This window comes from Helianthus annuus, chromosome 15 (genome assembly GCF_002127325.2).
Source record: "Helianthus annuus cultivar XRQ/B chromosome 15, HanXRQr2.0-SUNRISE, whole genome shotgun sequence".
In the NCBI taxonomy this organism is placed as follows: domain Eukaryota; kingdom Viridiplantae; phylum Streptophyta; class Magnoliopsida; order Asterales; family Asteraceae; genus Helianthus; species Helianthus annuus.
The window spans coordinates 6,708,301-6,715,955 of NC_035447.2; the positions used below are offsets into that span (position 1 = coordinate 6,708,301).

Below are 7,655 nucleotides of genomic sequence, written 5' to 3' on the forward strand. Positions count from 1 at the left end.
GATCATCATACAAACATAAACCGAATCATTTGACTATCATGCAACCTAAATCACAATCACAAGTCATAATATCACAGCCGAGTAACAAGCACACATTCGAACCGATTAGCACATTACCAATCCGATTTAATCATACATGCAGCCGATTTCATGAACACTAAGAATCAACAACATAATAAATCATGCTAACAAGAACCCTAGATCATGTAATCCGATAGATAACAATATCATCTCATAATCATACATATTACACATGCAATCGACGAACTTAATACTAACCGAGATGAGAAGAGGATGATCCTAATCCAAAAGCTTCGATGGAAAGGGATGTTCGGCTGCCTTTGGTTCCGATCGAGAGAGAGAGAGAGAGAGTGTTCTAGGGTTTGTGTGTGTGAGGATGTTTGCAAGTAAATGGAAATCTAAACCCCTAATGGGTATGTGTTTGCGAACCAAGGGAAGTGGGCCGAACCCTTTACCGGGTTGCCCTCTTGGTCTCGAGTCGGATGTGTGTAAACCGAATGGGTTTGATGTTCGGATAAACGTTTGGTTCATGTAACACATAAACATGTAGCTAAGTCATGCATTCATTCAATCGATATAATTCACGTAATCACAAATAGTTCATACAGTTAACACTTAGTACAAAAGACGGTTAAAATACGAGTTGTCACATTATCCCCAACTTAAGAGAAATTTCGTCCCGAAATTTGGTACGCACTCACTGAGGAAGCCAGGTAAGTTCTATCGTTCACTGGTTTTCCTGGGGTGTCACATCCTCCCCCCGTTGATCTGGAATTTTGTCCCGAAATTCCGCAGTAGTAGCTTCAGCCTCAGTAGTGGTTGTACTGTTCGCGAATAACTGGGGGTACTTTTCTTTCATCTGATCTTCTCGTTCCCAGGTGAATTCTGGGCCACGACGGGAGTTCCAACGAACTCGAACAAGAGGGATTCTCTTGTTTTTGAGGACCTTAACATCCCGGTCCGTGATTTCAACTGGTTCCTCGACGAATCGCAACTGCTCGTCGATAGTGAGTTCCTTCAGAGGAACTATGAGGGTCTCATCTGACAGGCACTTCTTCAGATTCGACACGTGGAAAACATTGTGAACTGCACCGAGTTCAGCTGGTAGGTTTAGTCTGTAGGCTACTTTGCCTATCCTTTCTATGATTTCGAATGGTCCGACATACCGCGGATTGAGCTTGCCCCGTTTGCCAAAACGAACCACACCCTTACAGGGTGAGACTTTGAGTAAAACCCGATCCCCGACCTGAAATTCCAATGGCTTCCTACGCTTATCCGCGTAGCTTTTCTGACGGTCGCGAGCTGCCGCCATGCGTTGTCGTATTTGTGCAATCTTTTCCGTGGTGTCCACTATAAGTTCTGGACCCGTGATCTGACTATCCCCCACCTCTGCCCAACAGAGAGGTGACCGGCATTTACGCCCGTACAATGCCTCGAATGGAGCGGCTTGTATGCTGGTGTGGTAACTGTTATTGTACGAAAACTCCACTAAAGGGAGATGTTTTTCCCAGCTGTTGCCAAAATCGATAACACATGCCGGAAGCATGTCTTCTAAGCTTTGAATCGTGCGCTCAGACTGCCCATCCGTCTGAGGGTCATAAGCCGTGCTCATATCTAACCGAGAGCCAAAAGCCTTGTGCATTGCTTGCCATAGTTCTGATGTGAATCGTGCATCGCGATCCGAAATGATAGAGGTGGGCACCCCGTGCCTTGAGACTACTTCCTTCAAGTATATGTCTGCTAGTGTGGAAAACTTGTCTGTTTCTTTGATCGCCAGGAAATGAGCAGACTTGGTGAGTCGATCCACGATCACCCAAATCGTATCGTTCCCACGCTGGGATCTAGGTAGGCTAGTAACGAAATCCATGGAAATTTCCTCCCATTTCCAATGTGGTATCTTTGGTTGCTGAAGTAAGCCTGCTGGTTTCTGATATTCTGGCTTAACTCTTGCACAGGTCAAGCACTTGCCGACATAGGTAGCGATGTGGGCCTTCATGCTAGGCCACCAATACGTAGTTCTGATGTCGTGGTACATTTTATCCGACCCTGGATGTACCGAGTAGCGCGATTTGTGAGCTTCATCCATCACTAGCTCACGCAAGTCGCCATAAAGTGGGACCCAAATACGCCCTGTTACATAGTAGGCACCGTCTTCCTTCTGTTCTAATCGTTGCCTTGAGCTGCGTAAGGCTTCAGCCCTGACGTTTTCTGGTTTCAATGCTTCTACCTGAGCATCTCGTATCTGTGCTGGAAGACTAGACTGAATGGTGAGTTGCAATGCTCGTACGCGTCTAGGTAGAGTGTCTTTTCGACTGAGAGCGTCAGCCACTACGTTGGCTTTGCCTGGATGGTATTTGATAGCGCATTCATAATCGTTCAGTAGTTCAACCCATCGACGTTGACGCATGTTCAACTCCTTCTGCTTGAAGATATGCTCAAAACTCCTGTGATCGGTGTAGATAGTGCACTTGGTACCGTACAGGTAGTGTCGCCGTATCTTAAGCGCGAAAACAACAGCTCCCAGCTCTAAGTCGTGCGTCGTGTAGTTCCGTTCATGAACCTTAAGTTGGCGCGAAGCGTAAGCAATTACCTTGTCGCGCTGCATTAATACACATCCAAGACCCTGAATGGATGCATCACAATAAACCACGAAATCGTCCGTGCCCTCTGGCAATGAGAGGATAGGTGCACTGTAGAGTCTATCCTTTAAGTGCTAAAAAGCGGTTTCGTGGGGTGACACCCTTCTGTGTCAGTAGCGTAAGTGGATGTGCAATCTTTGAGAAATCCTTAATGAATCGCCTGTAATACCCCGCCAAACCCAAGAATTGGCGTATTTCCGTTGGTGTACGCGGTGCAGGCCAGTTCCTGATCGAATCAACCTTGGATGGATCGACATGGATCCCATCCTTGTTTACTACGTGGCCTAGAAAGTGGACTTCACGAAGCCAGAAGTCACATTTCGAAATCTTGGCGTACAGCTGTTCTGACCGAAGAAGTTCCAAGATAAGCCGTAAGTGCTGTTCATGTTCCTCCTGACTCTTGGAGTAGATCAGAATGTCGTCAATGAATACAATCACAAACTTGTCTAAGTAGGGTTTGCACACCCTGTTCATAAGGTCCATAAAGACTGCTGGTGCGTTCGTTAGCCCGAATGGCATGACTAGGAACTCGTAGTGGCCGTAGCGAGTTCTGAATGCTGTCTAGGAGACGTCCTCCTCCCGGACTCTCAGCTGATGGTAACCTGACCTCAAGTCTATCTTAGAGTAGTAGCACGACCCTTGCAACTGGTCGAATAAGTCGTCTATGCGCGGAAGAGGGTAACGGTTCTTCACCGTCACCTTGTTAAGTTCCCGGTAATCAATGCACATTCTGAAGGTACTGTCCTTCTTCTTCACAAATAACACTGGAGCTCCCCAAGGCGAAGAGCTAGGACGAATAAAGCCCTTATCCAAGAGCTCTTGTAGTTGCGTAGAGAGTTCTTCCAATTCTGTTGGAGCTAATCGATACGGTGCTCGAGCTATGGGTGCTGCTCCCGGAGCGAGCTCGATTTGAAATTCGACCTGACGATGAGGCGGTAGACCAGGTAAATCTTCAGGAAACACCTGAGGGAAGTCGCGTACTACTGGAATATCTTCCAATTTCTTTTCCTTTGCTGATGCATCAGTGACAAGTGCCAGAATGGCAGTGTGGCCCTTACGCAAACACTTCTGAGCCTTCAAGAAGGAGATGATGCCAACCACAGCACCACTCTTGTCGCCTTGAACTTCGAGAGGTTCCCGACCAGAACGAGGGATACGAACAATCTTCTCTTTGCACAAGATCTCTGCGTGATGTTGAGATAACCAGTCCATACCAATGACGATGTCGAAACTACCCAAAACTATGGGGATGAGATCGATCGAGAAAGTCTGACCCGCGAGGATAAGATTACAACCCTGAACTATGTGCGTGGCCTCTAGACTCTTACCATTAGCTAACTCTACGACATGCTTGGTGTTTAGAAGTGTGGGTGTACGTTTTAACATTTGGCTAACTTTCAAAGACATATAACTTGTATCCGCACCCGAATCAAACAAAACAGTAACGTAAAAATCGTCGAGAAGAAACTTACCCATAACTACGTTGGGATCATTCCTTGCGTCGCCCTGACCCAGCACGAAAGCTCGACCCCTAGCTTCATTGCCATTATTGTTCCCACCGTTGTTACCATTGCCCTGATTGTTATTGTTGCGATTCTGGTTCTGGTTCAATTGAGGGCAATCACGTTTGAAATGGCCTTCAGCACCACACTGAAAGCATCCCCTGTTGCCTCACTGTTGCTGGTTCTGTGGAGCTGGTAGTTGCGGTTGCTGATTCTGATTCGCAGGTCGTGGGCTCCTACAGTCCTTGGCCTCGTGGCCCATCTTGAGACACCTTTGGCAACGACCCTTGTTCCACTGGCCGCTGTGGTGCCTGTTACAGTTGTGGCACTTTGGGAGATTTCCTTGATACCTTCTCTGCCCACGACTACCAGAAAACTGCTGACTGGGACTCTGGTAGTGGTCAGTCTTCTGTTGCTGAGCCTGAGACTGAACTGTTGCTGAACCTTTGCTAGAATCCCCTTCCCACTTTCTTTTGTTGTCACTGGGGGTAGCAGGAGTAGCGGCTGATGTGGTAGCAGTAGTAGCGCTGATACGTTTCGGTAGCTTGTTGATGTGTGTAAAATGCAACATATAAATCACATCAATTAAGGCATAAAACTAACCCTTTTTAAGTACTAATGTTGGAAAAAAAGTGTTTTTGTCTTTCTTTTGTATTTTCAGGATGAAATGAGCTCAAAATCACAAAAGAAGCAAAAAGACAACTAATTCTAGCATAAATACAAGAAAAGGAATAAAAGTAGACTGCCCGGACCCTCAACGGCACCCCCCAAGGCAAAGAAGAGAAAACAGAAGACTGAACACGCCCCGTGTCCAGCGAACACGGGGCCGTGCCCAAGAAGCAGCAGAAAAGACAAACTAGTAGAAGCTTCCATTGCCCACCACGGGGCCGTGTCCAGCGGGCACGGGGGCGTGGTGAAAGTACAGCAGGCGCATTAATTGTAATTGCGAATTACAATTAATGAAGAGAGAGAGTGTCAGACGGGCACGGGGGCGTGTCCAGCGGACACGGGGCCGTGCGCAGCCTTCTGTTCAGCCTATAAATAGGGGTGCTTGGTTTCATTCCATCTCATCCCTTGGCACACCACCTCTCTCACACTTCATCCACCACCCACCACCACCATAACACCATCATCCACCACCATCATCCATTGTCCATCATAGAGTGTGTGAGTCGTCTCGCGATCCAAGATTGATCGTAAGAGTTCTTGACAATCAAGGCCATGTTTGCCTAAGTCTCTTACATCACTTGGTGAAGACAAGTGTTTAGTATAATACTTTTTATTTTTAATCTTTTGCACTTTTTATTTGGTTTTGTATTAATGACTTTAATAACTAGTTACTTATGTTGAAGGTGATCTTTCCTTATCGTTTGTCCGTGGTGTCTTGGCGTTATTTTACTGTCTATATAAAATAAAAGATTTTCACCATTCATATCTCCACGGTATATATGGAGGTATGTTGGCTACCTGGTCGGGGGTTAAGGGAACGGTTTGGTAAGGGTCTTGCCCTTGTTCAGCGTTTAGAGGTCCTGCTTGGGACCTGGGTCAAATTTAGTAGGATCTCCTTCAATACCCATAGGTATTGGATGGCGGGGATCCAAACTCTTTGACCCCCTCATAAGTTAACTACTATTAATACTATAACCCGGCTATTTAGGACTGTATCCCTGCTGACTCAGACTACTTAGCCGAGGGTAACGTCACCGCCGAAAGCGGGGCCTACCACAATTTGCATTAATAACTTAATTCATTATCTTTCAATAATCCGACCCTTTAGGATTGTATCCTTGCTGACTCAAACTACTGGGTTGAGGGTAACGTCGCCTTCAAAAGAGGGGCCTACTACAATAACTAAGATAATCTCTTAAACAAGTGCAAAAGTGCAAAAATAATCAAAGGTTATACTAACACACGTGTCGGATCCAAGTGATTCATCTTGTCTATCTGTTTTTATTTTATTTTATTTTTCAGCATTTAGTTAGTTTTTATTTTTTCTTAGTTTAAAACATTTTTTCTCACTTTTTGATTTGATTAGACGTTGAGGATAAACCGGTATTAAAAGCTCTTGTGTCCTTGGACGACCTCGGTATCTTACCAACACTATACTACGTCCACGATGGGTGCACTTGCCCATATGTGTGTTTAGTGTTAGTAAATATCGTGTTTTATAAATTTAAAACTTGGCTAAAAGTGTAAAAAGGGGCTTAAATATACATCTAAAATATAACACACTTCACGCACATCAAGTTTTTGGCGCCGCTGCCGGGGACACAAGGATTTTAAGAAAGTTAGGAATCAACGGCCTAATCATATTTTTATTTTTTTCTTTAATTTTTAGGATTTTTCGTAGATTTTCAGCTTCTGCAGAGCTCAGCACGGGGCCGTGCCTGGTCGGACACGGGCCGTGCTCAGCATCGTTACTTGCAGTTTTTGTTTTCCAAGTTACAGAAGGCTGACCACGGGGCCGTGCCGGTGCAACACGGGGCCGTGTCCAACTTCCAGTAACTGGGATCTGGAAAACAATCACTGAAATTCCGACCACGGGCCGTGTTCGCTCAACACGGGGCCGTGGTGAACCTTCTGACCAACATTCTTTTCTGTTTTTGTTGCAGGACTTGGAACCCGACGCCAACCTCACGTAGTGTATGAGCTCCAGTTCCAATAAAGACATAAAAGAACCACTAGAAGAACCCGAACGCTTTCTCAGAAAAAGGTTAAAAGCCAAAAACCAAGAGAAGGTTTCGGGTGATCCACCTCCAATGGCGGACCAACATACCCTTATGGATTATCTACGACCCACCGTGGGTAATCTAGGCGCCGCTATCAATGCTCCGAATGTCGAAGCCAATAACTTCGAACTTCGGCCGCATTTGATACAAATGCTCCAAAACTCCGCAACCTTCCACGGGCTTGCGGACGAGGATCCCCATCTACATATAACTAATTTCTTGGAAATATGTGATACCTTTCGGATCAATGGAGCATCAAACGACGCCATCCGCCTCCGTATGTTTCCCTTCTCACTAAAAGACCGAGCGAAAGCTTGGCTCAACGCCCTCCCAGCTGGATCGGTAAACACCTGGGATGAACTAGCCCAAAAATTTCTATATAAGTATTTCCCTCCTGCTAAAACTGCTAAGTTAATGACTGAAATTAATACATATTCACAAGAGGACGGGGAATCCTTATATGAAACTTGGGAAAGGTTCAAGGAGCTATTACGCAAGTGTCCCCATCACGGCCTCGCAATATGACAACAAGTATCCACTTTCTATAATGGATTGTTGCCACACACTAGGCAGACACTTGATTCTAGCTCCGGGGGACTTTTAGGTAACCGACGCCCACACGAAATGTATAATCAGATTGAGGAAATTGCTCAAACCAATTTTCAATGGCATACCCCCCGGGGAAATAAGTCTATCGCCCCGGGCGCCCATAAGGTCGACGAAAGCACTTCTTTACAAGCCCAAATCGAGGCCCTTTCTTCAAA

The 7,655-nt window shown here is 45.8% G+C and overlaps 1 non-coding gene across 1 annotated transcript; it reads right to left on the minus strand.

Annotated features, from left to right (window-relative positions):
* Nucleotides 1-7,299: 7,299 nt before the first annotated feature.
* LOC118487758 lies at nt 7,300-7,406 on the minus strand. The gene has a single exon (XR_004882701.1). It is a non-coding gene; the product is annotated as a small nucleolar RNA R71 (small nucleolar RNA).
* Between the last annotated feature and the right edge of the window lie 249 nt (nt 7,407-7,655).